The sequence below is a fragment of the Centruroides sculpturatus genome, unplaced genomic scaffold (assembly GCF_000671375.1).
Source record: "Centruroides sculpturatus isolate CEXI.00-Female unplaced genomic scaffold, Cexi_2.0 scaffold730, whole genome shotgun sequence".
In the NCBI taxonomy this organism is placed as follows: Eukaryota; Metazoa; Arthropoda; class Arachnida; order Scorpiones; family Buthidae; genus Centruroides; species Centruroides sculpturatus.
The window spans coordinates 372,684-393,949 of record NW_019385577.1 but is presented as its reverse complement, the minus strand read 5'-3'; the positions used below and the strand labels follow the sequence as shown (position 1 = coordinate 393,949).

General features: G+C 29.8%; 1 long non-coding RNA gene across 1 annotated transcript in view; it reads right to left on the bottom strand.

Annotated features, from left to right (window-relative positions):
• LOC111640287 overlaps positions 1 to 21,266 on the bottom strand; it is an 82,385-nt gene that overhangs the window by 33,219 nt on the left and 27,900 nt on the right. Inside the window, exon 2 of the long non-coding RNA XR_002759249.1 lies at positions 16,764 to 16,788. This is a non-coding gene — a long non-coding RNA (uncharacterized LOC111640287). The remainder of the gene's footprint in view (positions 1 to 16,763; positions 16,789 to 21,266) is intronic.

Here is a 21,266-nt window from a genome sequence, read left to right as displayed (position 1 = left end):
ATGTGACTAGCAGTTTCTAAACATCTTCATCATTCATGACCCCATTCTCACTTAATGAGCCAATTGAAATGATGTTTTCCACAAACAACTTTGCTTCCAATTCAACCAAATTGATGCATGCCTCCTCCAGACTCCATTCACAATGTGGTATTATGTCACTCCAGGTTTTTTTGATAGAGGTTGAACCTCCTTAATCCAGTGACCTTCAGATCTAACCATTGCTGGATTACAGAAATTGACCTTTAAGACTCTTAAGGAAACCATTACGTAACCATATGCTTATTCTACACACATTGCAATACTATCAGAGGCAAAACCAATTTCATGAAATAAGATGACTATTAATGCTTCCAAACAAGACCTTTTTTTTTTTTTATTGTTTCATGTAATATAAAACCCAAAAACCAAAACTACTTTTGGTTCCTATAGCTCAGATTACACCAAAAGTCAGCACAGTCATTAGGGTCTCTGTGCTCTTCAAGAATGTGTACATCAGAAATGGGAGATGCAGCAAAATGAATTTTCTACATTGGAATTAGTATTTGAATGAATAATTAACTATCTCCTTCAGCTACAGGTGCAATGTAGCTTGTGTGAGAATCTAGAGCTAAAGGAGATATTTTAACAAATTTGTTAAAATAATGTTTTAAAATTATATCAAATTAATCGCGATAGAAAAATTATCTGTCTTTGTAATGGAAGCACTTCCTCTGACTCATGGAGAAAAACAGCTTAGTTCCTCCTGAAATGATAGTTCGAGTACAATTGTGAGGGACGAACAGACCCACAATAAAGTGTTATTTTAAATTTTAATTATTAGAAAATTTAATCGGTTAAATTCGAACGTTTTATCGAGTTAGGCTAAAAGCCATAAAAATTATTTCCCACAGAGTTTGTTCCTTGTTGAGTCGGATCAAGTTAGTCAGGGATGTGTCACCAGGAACTTTTGATGGAGAAGACATATTGGACGTGCGACCGTTAAAGGCCATCACCTGACCTCATGGAAAAAACCCAAGAGGAATGAAAAAGGGAAAAAGAAAAACGACCCAGAAGTCAGTCGTCATCCGAAGTCCCTCTACAAAAGTCGTCATCCAAAGTCCGCCCGACAAAGTCGTCCTCCAGGATTAAAATCGTGACCCCGGATTAAAACCGTAACCCAGGATAAAACCCGTGCACCAAAATCTCGAAGTAACACTGTGACAGAAGTAACACCATGTCTCTTTAAGAATCTCACCCCACTTCTGTGCTTCCACACCTCCGAGATCCAATTAACGGACAAGAACTAGTGGAAAGACCATTTCAGAGGAGTCAAGAGTGTCATCATACTACAGATCTGCGACCTAGGAAAAAGAAAGGTATTTATCAACCCGCAACTCGGTTGTAACCTCTCTCTCTCGAACGGAATAGTATAATTAAGTCCGCTAATATGCCCGATATCTCTGTATTTTCTTTGTTTATTATTAAAATGGAATTTTTGTTAGAACATATGGAGTCCGAGTGAGTCACTTCCTCGTCTCTCTCCTCACCTCTACTCCGAATCCAAGCGCTCACACGCTACCGCTCGCGAATCTTTAGACGTAACGTCGCGATTTCCGAGCCCCCCAGAGACTCGGTGGTGTCAGATTCAGGTCTCCTGACAGGGCGCCAAAGAGGTGCCGACCCTACGGGCACACAATGTCTCACTCATCTATCTGCACAACTGCTCGGTTTCCTCCTCATGTCCTAAGCATGACATGATATTTCAATGATGATATTGGATGAAGGTTAGTATAAAAAGTGAAAGGTCATCTTCCAATATTGCTCTTGCCTGACATTTGCACTGGATGTCAAATGTTTAGTCAACGCTTTGGTTTTGGCACCCTTGCCAAGCATCCAATGCTTTAGTCATCCCTCTCCCAGTTCTCCAACCTGTGTGTGTTCCAAAAATTCTCAACTCTCCACCTCAGATGTGTGTGAACATCAGGTAATATAATATGATATAGTTATGTAAACTCACTCTCTAGTCTAGTTTAAGGGTTAGATTATAAGTTCTTTTATTTGTATTCTCATTGATAATACTTGTTTTGTTCTTAGTTTTATTTAAAGTACTCCCTTATGTATAAATGGTAATTATAGTTATATTTTAAGAAATAAATAGTTAGATATATTGCTAACATATGATAATTGTTTTTATACTTAACTTTGTCAATGACCCAAAAACCATGTAATAATTTTTGTATTTAATAAACTCTCCTAAAATTCCAGTCAAGTTGTATACCTTTACCCTCTCAGAAGATGAGATAAATTAATTTCATCATGAGTTAGGACTGATAGTCACGTTCTAACTGGTGTCAGGACTGATGAGATTTTTACAAATCATCTAATATACTTTTACTTTCCTGTATGTGTAAAAGGGGTTAAAACTCAATGCAACCTAGAGAAATTATAAGATTAAGAACATGGAGATGAGATACAAAAACCCATAGAGGTGATCACCCTATTCAACATCAAGTTCTTCCTACAAGAGAAACTGAGAATGTGGATATTTTTGTTTTAGAACAATAATTTTTAAACTTTGAACTGAAGTCCTAAGAACAACAATTATAACTTGCAGCTCCTGTGTACAGTATACCCAAGACTGTTTCATTAAGTAAATTTGTCTAATTTTTCCTCTGCATAGTTTTGTAATATTCCACTGCATAATCATTTTTTATTTTCAATATTTTCCTTATCATATAATAATAATATCACTACATCCAAAGCAATTTTATTTAATCAAAATGCTGCTTTTGTTCCTGGCTCCATGACGCAGTACCATGGCTCTATGGGGGCTACACACCCTCTACTTTAAGCTGTTTTAGAATACCCATGGGTGTCTGATGAAAAAATAGTTAATGAACTATTTAAAACCTTTTGTTGCCGAGAAACATTTTATTAAACAAACACAAACGTTTCCATGTAATGCAGTAGGCCATCTTCAGGTGTAACCAAATTCAAATGCCTTTTCGGTTACCCCTGAAGATGGCCTATTGCATTACATTGGAAACATTTGCATTTGTTTAATAAAACGTTTCTCAGCAACAGAATGTGTTTTTGATATTCCATTAAGTATAAAAAGCTGAGTTTGATCAGTGGTTTTTGAAAAAATAGTTTTTAAATTTTTATTATCTTTAAATAACCACAAGAACAGGATATATTTTCTTACTATTCTTTGGAAAACTTACAAAGCTTGTAATTGTCTTCCAAATCCATAACTACTGCTAATAAACCTTAGGTGTGATTGGCTAAAGAGCATCATTATTAGTCCAATTCTTTTCTTCCCATAACCTTTTAATTTAATTATAATTATTAAATTTAGCAAAATATGGCACCTAACACCCGCCTCTAGTGCCAAATTATTTAGCATTTGATTAACAACATTAGTAGTAATATAGCCCGATATAATCCAGCAATCATTTGGCATTAATTGACAATCTCAAGTTTGGTGTGTATACTGTCCTGAATATATTATTTTAAATTTTTGGGAAAAAATTTTACAGTAGACTCCCTATAACACTGTAGATAATTCTGTGTTATATAATTTCATGTTGTACAAATCACTTAGATTTTACAAATACATGTGCCGAGCTGTGAATGGCTCATGTATTTGTAAAATCTAAGTGAATAATAGTATAGTATATAAAATTATTTTAATCATAATCAACTAATTAATTGGTGGTTGACCTATTAATAATAATCTACAATTATTATTAATAGGTCAACCACACTTGCTTCCAAAAATAAAACAATCCTCTAAAGGAAGCATTTAGAGAATTATATCATTAGAAACAAAAAGGTACCAACCTTATTGCACTTTGTACATAGTTGTAAAAGTTATCACATCACTAATATTTTCAATCCATGTCTAGGACCTTCCTCAGATAGGATCTTTTTGAAAAATGATTCCTTCTAGTGCTGGTGGTATTCTATTTTGCATTTGGCTCCAACATATTCAAATTTCGAATGTTTTCTTTCAATGAATTTCTTTAAACGTGTGCACACAAGCACCAAGGCCTTTCAATCAATTTTAAAGAAGAAAAACAAATTTCAAAAGACATAGCAAGCTATGTACTACTCAATATTATAACAAAAGATGCATGTGCACATTTTAGAAAAATTCATAGAAAAAAAGCAGTCAAAATTCGAATCTTTAGAGCCAAATGAAAAATAGATCACCACCAGAACCAGAAGGAATCATTTTTTCAAAAGGACTACCTGAGGAAGGTCCTAGACTTCGACTGAAAATGTTAGTAATGTGATAACTTTCAAAAATATTAAAACATATCAGTAACCTTTGCTTAATTCCAGTATTACTTTAAAAACATCATTTTTAAATTACAGGTAACCCCCGTATAACAGCAGTTGTGTTCCAAAAAATTGCCGTGTTATGCGAATCCATGTTATACAAAACAAAGAACTAGTAAGAAAAGGGGGGTTAGGTTCCAAAAATTAAAAAAACATGCTATTATATTTTCATAATTAAGATAAATATCTTTATTAAAATTTTCTTAAGAAGTGATACATATTAATATAAATTAAACGATGTTTTCTTCGTCATCACTAAGCACTATTAACCAAGGGAAAAACATCTGGCAACATCAAAAGCAGAAGCGTCGCGATCTGGCAACATTGAAACAAGTTTCAAGAAGGACCACATGTATCGACAGAAGGCGGGAAAAGAAAATTTACATACTTAAGTACAACTAATAGTTCATAAAAATTATGCAGAAAAATCTGATAGTACAGTAATACCCCGAACTTACGCGATAGGTGGGACCGAGCAATAACCGCGTAAGTCGAATCTGCGTAAGTCGGGTATAATTTCGCAATTTGTGTAAAACCCAAGTCGGATGTATGTAAGCTAATAAATGTTCTCGTTAATCTTATCTCGTCTTTTGATTTGTTCACGGTTACAAAAAATCACCACATAGAGTCTCTCAAGTCTCCGTAGATATAACAAACACAGAAATAAATAACACAAAATAAATTGTAGCTGTGTGTCAATTCCGCACGACATGTACGAACATGTAAGCTGAACAATAGCGAGGCGGGAGTGAGTAATCAAGAGTTTTGTGGCGCTCAAACAAAAGACGAATCAACGAGATTTGAAAATCGCGTAACTCCGGGTTCGCGTAAGTCGAGGTAATACCGTACATATGTGCTCAAATGAAAAATGTTAAATAAGGTATCTTTCGCACTTAAATGCATTATCGTGTTTATTGAACTGTTGTACAGGGATTTCCCTAATTTCAAATTAGATAAAGTTCACTTTTAATAGTTTTTATTATATTTCATGTTGTACGAGGGTTTTACCGAATTCTCGATCCGTGTTAGAGTGAATCCTTGCTATAGAAGTGCCATGTTATATGGGGGTTACCTGTAATGCTGGAATTAAGCAAAGGTTACTGACGTGATTAATATTTACAATATTCCACTTTGAATTTCTCTTTTTAATTCCAAAAATATGCCAGATTAATTATTTCATAAGATCAACAAAGATCATATAATTATAATTGAATAGTAATCCTGGATCTTTAATTAAATACCTCCATTATATTATGGACCACTATAAACTTAAATTAAGCTTATACTTTAATATGATAATAGGGAATGAAGTTTATACTTGACATATTAACATTGCACCTATAAAACAATGTTCCAAAGCCTGAATAGATGGAGAGAAATATGGTAAGAAAAAAATCTCCAACTTCAATGTAGACAATCCAAATGAATACACATTATATACAATATTCTTGTTAAACAGCAAGTGAGACTGAAATCACAGAATTTTTAAAGCCTTCTCATAATTCTCTTCAGAATGAGATATTAAATACAATAATACAGCTTTTTCTTTAATATTCTAAGTAATAAATCAGATTACTTAATTAGCCAAATTTCCATGGCTCAAAAGTTATTCCATGACAATTGACAGTTATATTAATTTCTATTTTTGGATTATAAACATTACTAAAACTATTAAGCATAAAAAATTTGATCACTTCTTATATATAAATAACTTCACTGATTAGTGGAATTGATTTTGATATATATTCACATAAGTACAAATTCATATAGCAATCATTTTCACTTAATAAGCAAAATAAATGCTATCATTGATATTATTAGACAGACCAAAATGATCACATTTTATTATGAAAAAATTGACCTTAAACTATTTTGAGACAAGCAAAGATCAAATTATGTATCCTTACATAAAAACAATTTAATGCAAAAAAATTTTTGGGATAAATTAAAAAAAAAAAAAATAGTGAACTATAGATCAACTAAGTAGATCAGACTATTTGTTAATTTTTTTGCAGTAATAACTAAAAATATTATTATTATAATGATGTCAATGTAAGCATTTCTGACAAATTCTCTAGTCATTTTTCAATAAAAATGAACCAAATCAAATTTATATGCATTATAAGTACTTTAATTACGAAATTATAGGTTGCCTATTCAATCTGTCTTTTTTTCACTGAAACTGAATTATTATTCAATATAATAGTCAACATGTTTGATTTCATAATACATAAAGTCAGTCATTTAGTTATAATCTGAAAAAACAATCATCATTATATCAAATGAAAACAATTTCATTATTACAACAAAGTTCAATATAATAATTTATTCTGATATTTGTTATTACAATAAATGGCTGTGGACATTACATAATAAAATTTTTACTCTACATTAAAACAAAAGATGAACTTATATACTAGACCAAAAATATATTCATTACAAATTGAAAAATAAACATATATTGAATTTGCAAATTATATAATTGCATATAAAAATTTACTAGCAGATTATGAAAAGCATTTTACAAATAAAAATGTGATTTAGAAAGTAAAAATTGTTATAAATATTTATTACTAAACGACAAAGAAAATATTTCTTAAATCAAAGATCGAATAAGAATCAGAATTTATTGGTCAATACATTTAATTCTGATCGTTATTTGTATGAAATATGATAGATAAAAATTATCAGAAAGTAGATAAACTTCGACATAATCTTCAGCGAAATTCCAAAATTCGCGTACATTTCTGAAAATTTATTACTACGATTTTTATTTATATAGTTAAATGATAAAGTATAAAACCTCAACATTAAATGAATAATACACCATCAATCAGCATTTTGGCATGCCCAGACAATGAAAAGATAGCAACCAATACTTTGTGTTAAACCACGTGTATATCAAAATCGCTTAATCGGTTCAATTTTTAAATTCTTTTTAGAAATCAATATTTTGACCGTGTTTATTTCGTTAATATTATATTTCATATTACGGAGAATTTGAAATTTAATCTTTGAGAAATGTGTTAGCGATTGCGATAGGGAGATTATAGACTAAAGTCTCTTTGTCTAAAGATCGCTATCTATAAAACAATCGACTATAAACTGTTAGAACGACAAAACACAAGTGAACTGGTATTCTCCGAACTATAAAGACAGTCTGTAGTTAGCGATCTAAAGCCGAAAAACCGTTTTCATATTTTAAGTTTTTGCCCGACTACGATAAAGGAACAGTCACCGCCATGACGTTACGTTTCCTATAAAATCGCGTGCGTTACGAGCAACAGGTTTCTTTAACGTCTATACTGGTATTACCACGTAAATTTTACGAATCGGTTACTCACCTTAGTCATATTTTCACCTTGAAACGATATCCTCTTTCAAACCGAACGTTTCCCTACGATGAATAAAACTCGTTCAACCCTTGTCCCTTCCTCTGACTAAGAAGTGAGCTGTGCCACGAGGATAGACCGTACCACTCGAAAGCATGGGTGGGACGGTGTGAGCTGGCATGGCGGAAGAGGATGACAAATGAAAAGCGTTAAGTAATTTTACGCGTGTCACTGCTCCCCGTTATTATTATTTCACAAATTGTTTCAATTTTTCTTCTTTTTTTGTTTCGATCTACAGAAAAATTTACGAAATTTACTATTACGAATACCTATTCTTATAATCGACTCGACCATAAGAACAAGTTCATTCCCTTAGAGAATAGAAGACAGAACTTTATCCCCAGGCGAATTCTGATAGGAACGAAGTGAAAAATACATTTATGAAGATATGTATGCATTCTTTTGTACCGTGTCACTACATGAATTGTAAACAAATTCGAGAAATGAAATGATGACATTAATATATCACATTAGCTTAAATTCGAAAAAAAAAATTGTGATTTGCTTCTAAATTCATTTATTAATGATATAAATCAAAAAATGTTCTTGCCACCTGGTTACAGATTGAAGTTAATTCTATACGGAACAGTAGTTCGTACTTTGAACCGTGTTTACGAGTTCAACTTGGCACACATGACGACTATGACTAATCGCAATCGATCGTATTGGTTTTTGTTGCGATTGTTAACGTACTGTACGCCATTGTATATCGCGAACAATGTTTAGGAATTTTAGTAGTGCACTATATCATGAGAAAATGAAGTTATTTTCAATTTCAATAAATTTTTATTCAAACTGGCAGCTTAGTAATAAATATAAATTAAAATACTCTTCAAATCCCGCTTAAAATATTTAGGAACAACACTTTAATGTCTGTTTTACAATAAGAAATAAAACGAAAATAACTAACTGCTATTGTTTTGTAAAGGTTATGCATGAAAACTTCGTAACAATGATGTTGTTGTAATATGATAGGCCCATTTAAAATAATAATTATAAAAATGATTACTTAATCTAAATCGTATTTTAGATAAGCTAATAAATTTAAGCGAATAATAGATAACATCGTTTCCAGTTAATTACATATACTAAATTTAGTTTCATAATATGGTAAATGTTTAATAAGCTGATCAACTAGTAGTACAGTATACACAAATTTGCCTGTACAGTAGGCAGATTTTAAAAAAAAATTCAGTTTATTCTCTTTAAATTTTTACTATTAATATTACTTTTAAGAATGAATGCATTAGTTTAGAATATATATATCTTAATTGTTATTTTTGCATTAATACAAGAAATAATTAATTACATCATTTTATTTGTAATTACTTTCGGGATACATTTATCATTCTGTAAAAAGACTGTTTTGGCATAAGCAACACAGTAAAAATATCTTTCAGATCCTTCATTTATAATTTGACACAAGTAAAACGTTTTCACTTTTTTTTAACATCAATTTACTTTCCGTATAATTTACCTCAGCAGAAAATGACAGATCTTTTACATCTTTTGTCTTATAATCCGTTGAATTTGACACTTAATTCTATTATAAGAATGGAGACACTATCAAATTTCATTAATTTAATTTATCTTAAGAAATTATATACAACATAAAATCGTCCACTTAACGAGTCAATTATTACATAAATCCAAAGCTGATTATTAATTCTCTTATAATGGAAAAACCTTTGGCATTTTCACAGTAATATCAATGCACAACCATCAAAACGGATTAATCAATAAAACTTTCTTTTTAGTGTTTAGAAAATTTCGCAAATTACATTTAAATGAGTGTTTACGTTCGTTATATCCTATTTAACAGAATCATTAATATATTTAGTAAATATTGATATAAAATTAACATAATGTAATTTAGACGTCATAATTTACGTATTTTTATAAGTGATTGCTTAATGTGTATTTAATAATAAGCATAAGAAGAAATGATTTTTTTCAATTCAAAAACAATACTCTTATATCTAATCAAATTTTTTCAGCGAGCTATTTTTTAAAGTATCCGTGGATAATCATCTAATTCGAAATTTCATTTCTCTTGTATTTATTAACAAAATTTAAGAAATTTGTTGAAATTTATTTATCAAAAGAAATAAAATCTCATTTAAAATTTTATCGAATTTCATTATTATATCAAGATTTAATCAAACAACTAAACAGATAAAATACAAAAAATAATTTTCGAATATATTTTATAAAATTATTGTTGTTAATAAGCCTTAAATGTTTATTAAAAATCAAAATGAATATGAAAAACTTAATATTTAAAATTTTGTTTCGGCAAGATATTCCAACTGCAGCAAATGCTATTTTAATAACAAAACAGCAAATATTTTTAGCACCGATATATCAAATGAACATTTATCGTTAAAGAATATTTAATCGATATTTGTAAAAAGGAGTAAAATTCCAACGTTAAACAAAATTAAAAGAGAATATACTATCGAGTTTAAAACATTTCTAAACGACTTCATTAATCTAATACAGTTGTTAAACGGCAGCTGTAGCTTAACTAGATTCGTCTATGTAGTTCAAAAGTATTGATTAATGTAGAATGCCATGAACATTTCCATCAATACTTTTAAGATTTTATAATTAAACTAAGACTATTTGGAAAATCAAATGTGAATAGCTTGTAAATAAAATAATAACAGTTCAAACAGGAGGGAAAAAGTAAAAATATATACATTTGAATTGTCACGGGATAACCTTGTTGGTTTTTTCTCTGTTATTGAAATTAAGGATGTCAATGACATCGAATCAGGTCAAACACATTTCCCCTTATCTTCCGGCGGAATAAAGCCATTAATTCTCTAACAACAAATATATAAAAAAGAAAGCTGTCGGATATGCAAATGTGTTTCTTTCGCCTCGTACGTAAAACACGCAAAATGATTGTGTAACAAAGTGAAGCTAAATTAAAGGGACAGAAATAAATTTAATGCCACGAACAGCGATTCAAACCTTAACTACCAATATCGATAAGTAACGATAAATATAGATCGGCAACATTCCAAATGGGAAAATGACTTCACTAGTGGTTATATTTCTTACAAGTACGATACCCTATTCTATCATACAAATGAAAAATTACACCATTCCTCCAGTGGAGGACACATGTTTCGAAGTTCAACACACTCGAGGCTGTCAGAACCGGCTACATACCTGTCCAACAATTTATGCAAAACTTACGACAGTTTACTTTTTTACTAGTTAAGTCTGTATAAAATGCATATTTACTGTGTAATTTTTAATTAAGAAAACTATAAAGGTTTATTACCAGCTAATCTATCAAAAAAAATCATATTTTCATATAATTAAATCAATAAAATAAATAAAGCGCAAAAAATTTTATTATCGTACCTATCAAATATCGTAAAATCGAAAAGAAAAATCAATTTGTTGCATATATTTCTTTAAAAAATAAAATAAAAAATTGCCACTGATAGCAGGTGAAAGATATCAACTGAAAGAGAAGTCATTACTCAAAACGTATAATGACCTTTTCCTATCCTTGATTATAAAATATAGAATATTAAATGTAGCTTTGAAAGGGTATAATTATAGATCTTATATGAATGAATACTAGTTATAAATCAAAAATTATGTGAATCAAATACCATAATACTGTATGTATACACTTTGAAGGCTCTAAAATTTGAAAAATATTTCAAATCAATTTAATATTGAAACTTTAAAGTAGATTTAATTTTCAATTTTATTTAAATCATTAGCTTTATAATTCTTTATAAAAATATCTAGATATTTCAATATTGGTTTTGTAAATGAAGTTCATATGCGTATAGAATAGTAGTGTGTAAACATCACTAAATAATAATAACTTTTTATTCAAGTTGAGTTTTACAAGATTTATATAGAATTTTTATAAAAAAAAAACGAAAAACCCAATTCGCAGAACGAAAGGTTGCTTTGATACTTTCAAATTAAAATACACTTTTCACGGAAATATATTTATTTAGATAACAGAAACTCGATTTTCATCACAATTCGTGACGTGATATTTTACAGATATAGAATAACAATATATTAAAATTTTTCGCAGAAATTTAAATGACATTAAAAAAGTAACATTAGTTTGAAAATAATTTGTGAAAAATAAACACGATCATATTCCAGAAATCGTTTAAATGAGTATTTATTAATGCACATTCATGAACAGAAATCTTTCAAACTTCAAAACTAAACGAAGAGACGATGACATTTAACATAGTGATATTTAAAAACGTGACAGAAAATCGAAGTTATAGTATATTAATATAAATTTATTCAGTTTTCTTCTAGATTTAAAAAACATATTCTAATTTTTTAAACAAAAATCCGTTTAAACCCGTTTAAACACACATTACAAAAATCGATTTTTTTTTAATTTAACAAACTATAATATATACACATGTACTTACGCGACACTTCCATCATTTGTCAAATGACCAGTCTGAAGACTCGAATGAAATGACGTCTCAGATCGCCGAACCAATTACAGTTTGAATCTTGTCTGGGTTGGCACGTCATTCGAATTTTAAAATTAAGGTAATGCTTTTTAAGTACCAAAAATGCATGCTCCGAGAATGTATCTCAAGTTTTTATTGATTTCCAACTGAGATAAAATCATTATGTTATTACTTTTCTCCACCCATGCGCCCAACTACCGTTTATCTACCGTATTGAGGGCGACGACTCGCGGCTCGATATAGATGAATTTTACTATGAATTTTATTAATGCCAAGGTTACACGCTACAGAAAATGTTTCCAACTAGTTCATTGCTTTAAAAATAAATAGAATATAATGGAGGGGAAAAGAATTAATGACTTTTTTCCTACGAGTTCTTCCAATAATAACAGATGAAAAATATCTTAATAAAAACACAAATTTATTATTTGTTCGCATGTTCATTTAAGTATTCGAACATTAAAATTGAAATATCTTCTGAGAAAAATAACTTATTCGCGGTGATTTGCCAGACGGCACATTAATCTTGAAAAAATAATGCAAGACAATAGTTGCATTAAAATAGCAGCTTATATTTTATTCGGATTATTTTCTTTTGTTTTTAATGTCTAATAGAATATATTGCAACGAGTTTATTTTTATAACATTATATTTTTTTGTCACGAATATTTTCTGTTAAAAAATAATCTTTCAAAAAGCATTTGTGCTTAATTATTAAATATTGAAAAATAGCAAAATTAATATACACTATTAGAAAAGTTAATGATTAATAAATTAAGAATAAATTTATGAGTATTATTCTTTAAAACATTTTAAATAAATCGATAAATGTATTTATATAATAATTATATAATACGATATTTTAATAATTAAAAAATAATATGTATTCTGCTTTTATAAATTCCTAAAGAAATAATTTATATACTTTACTAATACAAAAATTGAGCACTTTAATAAACATATAAAAATAGAGTTTTAAACAAATTTAAAAAACACCGTAAAGCTTTTTTTTAACATTAATTGAATTTAATAGCAGAGATATAGTTTTAGAATCAACAAATCGCTTTAAAATGAAGAATGACATTTTCCAGACAAAATGACAAGAACTAAAATAAGACAAAATTTTGAACTAATAGTGAATTTTATTAAATGCATATGGAGAAATATTCAATCTTTTTGTGCAGTCATCATAAATTCTCATTAAATAATGACCTATTATTATAATAAATAAATTTTTATATACTTTAAAAATTTACACTTGAAAGACTAACATAAAATAGATATTTGAAGTGTGCAATGCCATAACCGTTATAAATGCCATTTTTTTATAAATGCGTTTTATTGAAGAATTGAATTTTAAATGCAATGTTTTCTGCCACAAAAGAATATTGTAGCGATATTGGCAGTGTAAATGGCTGTATTTTTAAGATGAATTTATGTGAAAATATAACGTTTAAAGTGCCAGACTGCAAGTCACGTGACTTTTGGCGCTTAAAACATTGTGGCTTATATTTACATCATTTTGATATTCCAGAGAATTTGTAACCCAGCGAGTTTTTTATCTTTTATTGTAAAATTTAAATGAATTCATTCATTAGAAAAAATGTTTTTTACCTCTCCTGAAAAGTTTCTTTTTTGGCATTTACAACATTATTATGGCATTGCACGAAAAATTATAATACTGAATAAAGAGATTGATATATGATAAAGATAGATTACAAAAATTATATATTTGACTGCAAATGAAAAAAGTAGATGGTTTTCATACCGCTTTTGATATTTTTTTACACTATACATGAAGAGGGGATTGTCCATAAATGACGTTCACGTTGGAAGGGAGGGAGGGGTTAAAAAGGTGTAGATCAAATGAAAACAATTTTAATATTAAAAGTTCATACTCTTATAACGAAGTGTATTGATATCGGCATTCGTAATATTAGAAAAAGAATATAGTGTACAGTACTGTACTGCCTGTTCTCTAATTCGCGTTATTCTACGCGCAATATTTAGGCCTATACAATTTATAGTTTACCATATAGTGTTCTTTTCTAACTTTTATATATATCCTCATTTTCAAATGAACTACTTAATAGTAAGCTATTAAGTAGTAGCTATTTGTTTTCAATCCCGCACATCAACGCAACAACTTATATCAAGATTGCAAGATATATCAAGTGTTATAAATATCGTATGGACATAATGTATAGACTATGTATCTATACATAAAAATAATATATGGGCAATTTAGAAATATCGTATGAATATTGTTACGTTAAATATGATGGCATTCCAGTTTGTTTGCTAGCATTGGTGATATTTTATAAGTATTTCTTGATATGCAAAACTCATTCAATTTGTTAAAACTGTGAAATGTGTTTTATAAATCATTCAATTCACAAAAATGTATACGTATGAAATAACATTTCTAAAATTCCTTCCACCCAATCACGTTTAGCCTATTTAAGTGAAGGTGTAAACATATTTCACAAACAAATGTAATGTTAATACGCGTACTTTACTTACTTATTATTAGCTATATTCAAATCAGTAAGTTATTTATACGAACTTCGTTACTAATTTTTGAATTAATTTTTAAAGATGAAATAAGCCTAAATAAAACACTATTTAACAGAAAAAATGCAAAAATGTAATGTTAATACTCGTGTTATACGGGAGTTACTTGTATATATGTATTTATCTATAAATGTAATCTAAAGATAATTTACTAATTTTTGAATTAATTTTTCATTTTTTGTTCATTCCATTTAACTTTTTTCTGATGATCAAAGTAATTTCATTTCATTATATTATATAAATTTATTTATATAGCCAGTCAATAGAGACAATAAATCTAGATCAAAAGTCAATGATTCAAAGACTAAAAGTTCANCAGGAATTTCCTAACAATGTGGCATGTATTCAATATAGTGAAAATATTTAATATAATAACGAACAGTATTATACAAAAATTTATCAACTACATTAACGATTTAAAAAACAAAATATTCCTATTAAAGATTTAAAAAAAAAGAATAAAAAGTTAGATCGGTAAGAATTTAACATATATGACCCAGGGCACTTTGTCAACCATAAAGATCCCGCATAGTGGGCGTGACATGTACTTGACCGCAAGATTAGAGACATCCTGTTTATAATAGGACATTTTTTTGATAAGAGTTCGGTAGATTAAATCAAACGACAGTGAATTTTTTTAAAAATTCATTTTATGATTGATAACAGGTACTTTGATCCAATAAATATTTTACAATATAAACTAATTTAATTTTAAAAAGTTATAAACATGGCAGATTAATATTTTTAGAAACTGGTAAACTTTCTAATATCTTACATAAATCGAAAAATAAATTCACATCTTCAAAATAAGTCAGGAGTTTTAGTAAAAGCTTTAAACGTGTTTTTGAAAGAAATTAAGAGAGATATAAACTAAAACTTTCCTCATTGAAGTAGTATAAAAACTTTTAGAATTCATTCGAATACCATAAATAAACTGAATATAGCGTAGGCTATCACATTTTTCTCTTCAAATGTTTCATCGTACACCTGTAGAACATCGGTGATGGATTCAATTGGTCGTTGAGAAAAGAGTAAAACAGAAAAGCATGTTATTTCTTGCTTGATTAATAGTGAATAAAATACATTTATGTTCCTTATAAAATACAAGCCTTCGATTTCAACACAACATGACTGCTGATGAATAATAAAAACAAGCATTATTAATTTTAAATGATTTTCATACATGTAGACAGTAATATGATATTCCAAATGTTTATTTTCTTAATCATCGTGAAAATAATCATTCACAGAAGTTAATATAAGAAAAGAAAAATCGATCTAACAGAGCAGTAAATAGCTAAATGATATGTCTGATGAGGCTATCAATTTAATGGACATGATCGGAGCATATGTGATAAATTATTGAAATTGTTTTTATATAAAACTGAGATTTATCAATACATAATGATAAATATATAGTTGAAAATTTCCTCCAGTTTATATAATTTTAAAATTTATCACGTTTAAAATATATATTTTTTAACTTAATTATCATATTTACGAACAAATAATAAATAATAATCTGCGCTCTCCAGAAAAATGCAAATGCAGAGCACTCTCAACCGTAAAGATCAGCACAGTACATCGGATAACTAGGATAAATTATTCTCAGTTGTAAGAAGAAATCGTTAAAAAAATTTTATTGTCGTCGTTTTTATCATCTGTTCTGACCTTTATAATAAATAAACTGCTCCGTGTTTAATATTTTATAGTCTGAAATACAGACAATATTGATTTTTGTAAATGTGCAGTATTCATAATTTCAGTAAATGTTGTGAAAATAATTTTAATTTAATTTAAATTTTTCTGATAAATAATTTCTCTTACAGTAATTATTAATTTTCTAATCAATGATTTTTTTAAAAACATAAAATCAATAATTTACATTAACATATATAAAATTGTAATTAGTACTAAAACTGAAATCATTAATTTTTATTTATTAATTATTAAATGAAAAAATTTATATGGAAGAAAAAATTTAGCTTACCTTTATACCAGACATTTGTATCTCTCTGAATAAAACAAAATAAAATCAATGGTTAGACATTAATATTTTATTTTTTAGTTTTATAAATTTTAAAAAACAAATTTTATTTTTAATAAATCTAGTAATGCAAATGAAATATTATAACAATTATATTTCTAAAATTAAATATAATTATAATAACAAAAAAGCACCATTGGTAATTAGTTTTTATTATTATTGCATATATCAAAGAAAATTTATCTTTTATATTGATATAGTTTATTATCAAATTATTTTGAAATTAATCAAAAGGCATGATTAAGAAATTAGTTCACTAATGTTATGAAAATATATATGATATTTTTAAGTATTAAAAATAATTTATTTCAATAACAGATAAATTATGCTGCTATTTGAAAATTCATGAAACTTTAAATATAATTTCAAACAGGTAAAGTAAGCTGCAAATTAATTAAACCTATGAATTATTAATTAGAAAAAATTCATGAAATTGTATATATTCTGAAACCTCACTGAACTTTCAATCAAAATCAAATCTATCTATAAATTCTTTCAAAAACAAAAACTCACAGCATTAAGATAAAGTTGCAATTACAAATATAAAATATAATACAGTATATCTGTAAGATAAAAATATGAGAAAAATTTAGAAAATTTATTATTATTAATATAAATAAATAGATGTTTATTGATTTTAGTTATCCTGTGTAAATTGCATATAATATATGATCATAATAAAAAAATCAAACTATACTGATAAAATAGGATATATAGTAATGCTAACAAGTGTTATTGAAGCATTTTAGAAATTCATATTATTATTATGTTGGGTTTAGTAGGTTTTACTCAGTTCACACCGATGGCTGTGTACTATGCCAGACCAGAGTCAAGGCATAGCAACCAAAACAAAACTAAAATTAAATAAGTGTGTCAGTGTCTGTATTCAGGAATTTCCTAACAATGTGGCATGTATTCAATATAGTGGCCTTCTGTAGTGTTATGTATGTATTTCTACTCAATTGTAATGTTCTCAGGCTTTTGTGTAGTGTGTGTGGTATCACACCTGTACAGGAGAGAACGACAGGTACAATAAGCACCATATCCATCCTCCACACATGCCTTATTTCCTGGGCAAGTTCTGTGTACTTGCTAATTTTTTCAGTGCATGTGTTTTGTACATTGTGAGTGTTTGGAATGGATATGTCTATAATGTATGTGATTTTATTGTGTTTGTCAATGAGTGTGATGTCTGGTCTGTTGTGGTAAATTGTTCTATTTGTGATTACGGCTCTGTCGTAGTACATTTTGTGCATGTTGTTTTCCAATACTGTCTGTGGTATATACTTGTAGTATGGTTTGTGGATTTCTAATAATCCGTGCTTCTTTGCAAGCTCTTAATGTATTATATTTGCTACTTGATTGTGTCTATGTAAGTAATCTGTCTGTGCCAAGAACTTGCACCCAGATGTGATGTGTTGTATAGTTTCTGGCATGATGTGACACTTTCTGCATGTGTCATTTGTGAGTGTTGTATCTTTGAGTATGTGTTTTCTGTAGTTTTTAGTAATTATGACCTGATCCTGTATGGCAATCATAAATCCTTCCGTCTCCCCAAAGAGGCATCCCCGATCTAACCAGCTGTTTGACGCAGTTTTGTCAACAAAATCCTGGGCCAGGTCATAAGGATGCCTGCCATGGAGTGCCTTTCAAGCCCACGATTGCTTGATGGTTTCTATGCTTTTTATGTGTTGTGTCATGTCTATGTGATGTGAGTGTAAGTTTAATGGTGTGCTATTTGAGTCTGCTAGAGTTACTGCTTTATGTAATTGTGATGTTTCTTGTTTCCTGTAGAAAAACTCTCGCAGTGACCGTATTTGTTTGTAGTGAAGGTTAACTATGTCAATCAGGCCACGTCCGCCTTCTTTACGTGGAAGGGTTAATCTTTCTGTAGCGGATTTAGGATGATGTTGTTTATGCTTAGTAAGTGTTGTTCTTGTTTTCCTTTGGAGTTGCTCGAGATGAGTCCAATGTATTTTGGAACTCCAATGTATAATGGAGTTGCTGTGTGAGTCCAATGTATAACTCCAAAAGAGTATGTGAGTACCGAAATGACAGATGTGTTTATTGCTTTAACTGTGTGTTTTGAATTTAGCTGTGTTTTCAGAATAGCATTTAACCTACTTTGGTATTCTTTAATTAATCTTTGCTTTATTTGTGTATGTTCTGTTAGTTTGGCCTGTTGGAATCCTAAATACTTGTAGAACTCGCCCTCTTCCATGGATTCAATTACGTCTCCATTTCCAAGTGCAAAATCTTTCTTTCTTCAGGATTCCTTTTTCTATGTGTAGTTTTTTGCATTTGTCTAAGCCAAACTCCATTTGTATGTCCTTGTGTATGAGTGTGTGATTTGTAGGAGTTGATGAAGTTGTTTTTGTGTGGATGCATAAAGTTTTATGTCATCCATGTACATGAGATGTGACAGTGTAAACTGTGTTGTTTTTTCATGTCTGATATTGTAGCCATATTGCGTGTTGTTTAACATGTTGGATAATGGGTTCAGGGCTAGGCAGAACCAGAGAGGACTCAAGGAATCTCCTTGAAAAATTCCTCGCCTAATGAATATTTCGTTTGTTTGTATGGAAGTGTTACTAACCCTGAGATGTAGTGTTGTTCTCCAGTGCTGCATAGTGTTTTCGAAGAATGCAATGAGTGATGGATGTATTTTGTACATGTGTAGAATATGTAGCAGCCAACTGTGTGGAACACTGTCGAATGCTTTTCTGTAGTCTATATATGCCATGTGTATGTTTCTGTGTTGTTTGTGTGCTTGCCGTAGAATGACTGAATCTATGAGTAACGTTCTTTGCATCCCCTGTGATTTCTACGGCAACCTTTTTGTTGTTCTGTAAGAATGTCGTGTTCTTCTACTGTTTGTATATTTTGTTTGTGATACAGGATGTCAATAATTTGTAGAGTGTTGGAAGACATGTAATTGGTCTGTATTGTGTGGGGTCTGTGGTTTTGTTGTTTTTAGGTTTCATGTAGGTGATGCCCTGAGTAAGAAATTTTGGCATGTCTTGTGGATTGATGATGATGTGTGTTAGATGTTTAGCTAGTTCCTGGTGCAGTGATGTAAACTTTTTGTACCAGAAATTGTGAATGTTAGTCTACACCAGGTGTCTTCCAGTTGTGTGTTCTGTTAACAGCGTAGCGAATGTCGTGTACGTTTATTTCAGCACAGGGCATAGTTGGTATGTTGTGCAAGTTTCTGTTCTCCTCCTTGATCCAGCCTGCATCAGCATTGTGTGTAACAGCATTGGACCAAAGAGAAGACCAATAAGTTGTGAGTTCTTCTTCTGTTGGTGTGCCACTGTGCTGTGTATCAGTGTTTGTTTTGGTACTGATTTGTCTGTAGAAAAGTTTTTCATTGTTTGTGAATAATTTATTTTGTTGTTTTCGTAGTGTACATGTTTTGTATCGTTTGAGTCTACGTGCTTTGGCTGCGAGTTTTTGTTTTAGTGTATCGATGTATTCTGTAATGTGTGTGTTGTGATGTTCATGTTTTGTGTGTTTTGATTTTCTTGAAAATGTTTTTGAGTTGTTTCTTTAATTTAGGTGTTATGTTGTTTTTAGTGTATTGTATCATCCTGCCTAATTGCTGTCTAATGTCATTTATTTGTGTTTCTATTCTTCTCTGCCAGGCAGGCTTGTGATAGAATTGTGTTTTGTGTGTATCTGTGTGCGATTGTATTTTTAGTCTATGGTGTGTCACTACTGTGACTGCCCCAATATAAACTAATGTATGAATGTCTGCGAGTGTAGAAATTGAATGAATGTAGTTTGGTAGTAAGTGAGTGTTTCCATAATTTAGTGTTTTCCCTACTACCTTTGACGTGTTGATTTTTGGTATTCGTGGTGTTTGTGTGGGATCTGTACCTGTATATTTAGTGAGTGTTTCCTGAAATATAAGTGAGAGCGTATTAACTAATTCTATGTCTATGTTATCAGTGATCAATGTGGAAGTGCCTGTAGTATCATTAGTGTAGTATCAGGTTGTTGTTGTATATGTGCTATTATCAATGCTTGTTGATGGATTATCCTGACAGGTTACATGATCTTCATTAATAATGTAAAATGTTTCTATCTGGTGATGTATTTGATCAGCAACCTGTTGTTTGATAAGTTCAAGTGTTGTTTGTGGTATAAGATTGTTGTGTATAATTGTTCTTTTTTGATCGACAACCTTTTGTTCGGTGACAGTGAACTGAGGATATTGTTGTGTGAATCTATGGTGTAGTTGTTGTCTGTATGCTGTCATGTTTGTTTCGAGTCTTGTGATTGCGTAGTAAGTACAGATGATAAACTCGTTCATTTCTGATGTCCATTTCATCCGTTGGCGGGGTTTCCAGCCTTTGTGGTCTGTGGATGCATTGCCACAGAAACACCAAGGCTAGGTTGATTCCTCACATCTGTTGAGGGCATTGCAGTAGCCATGCTTGGGCC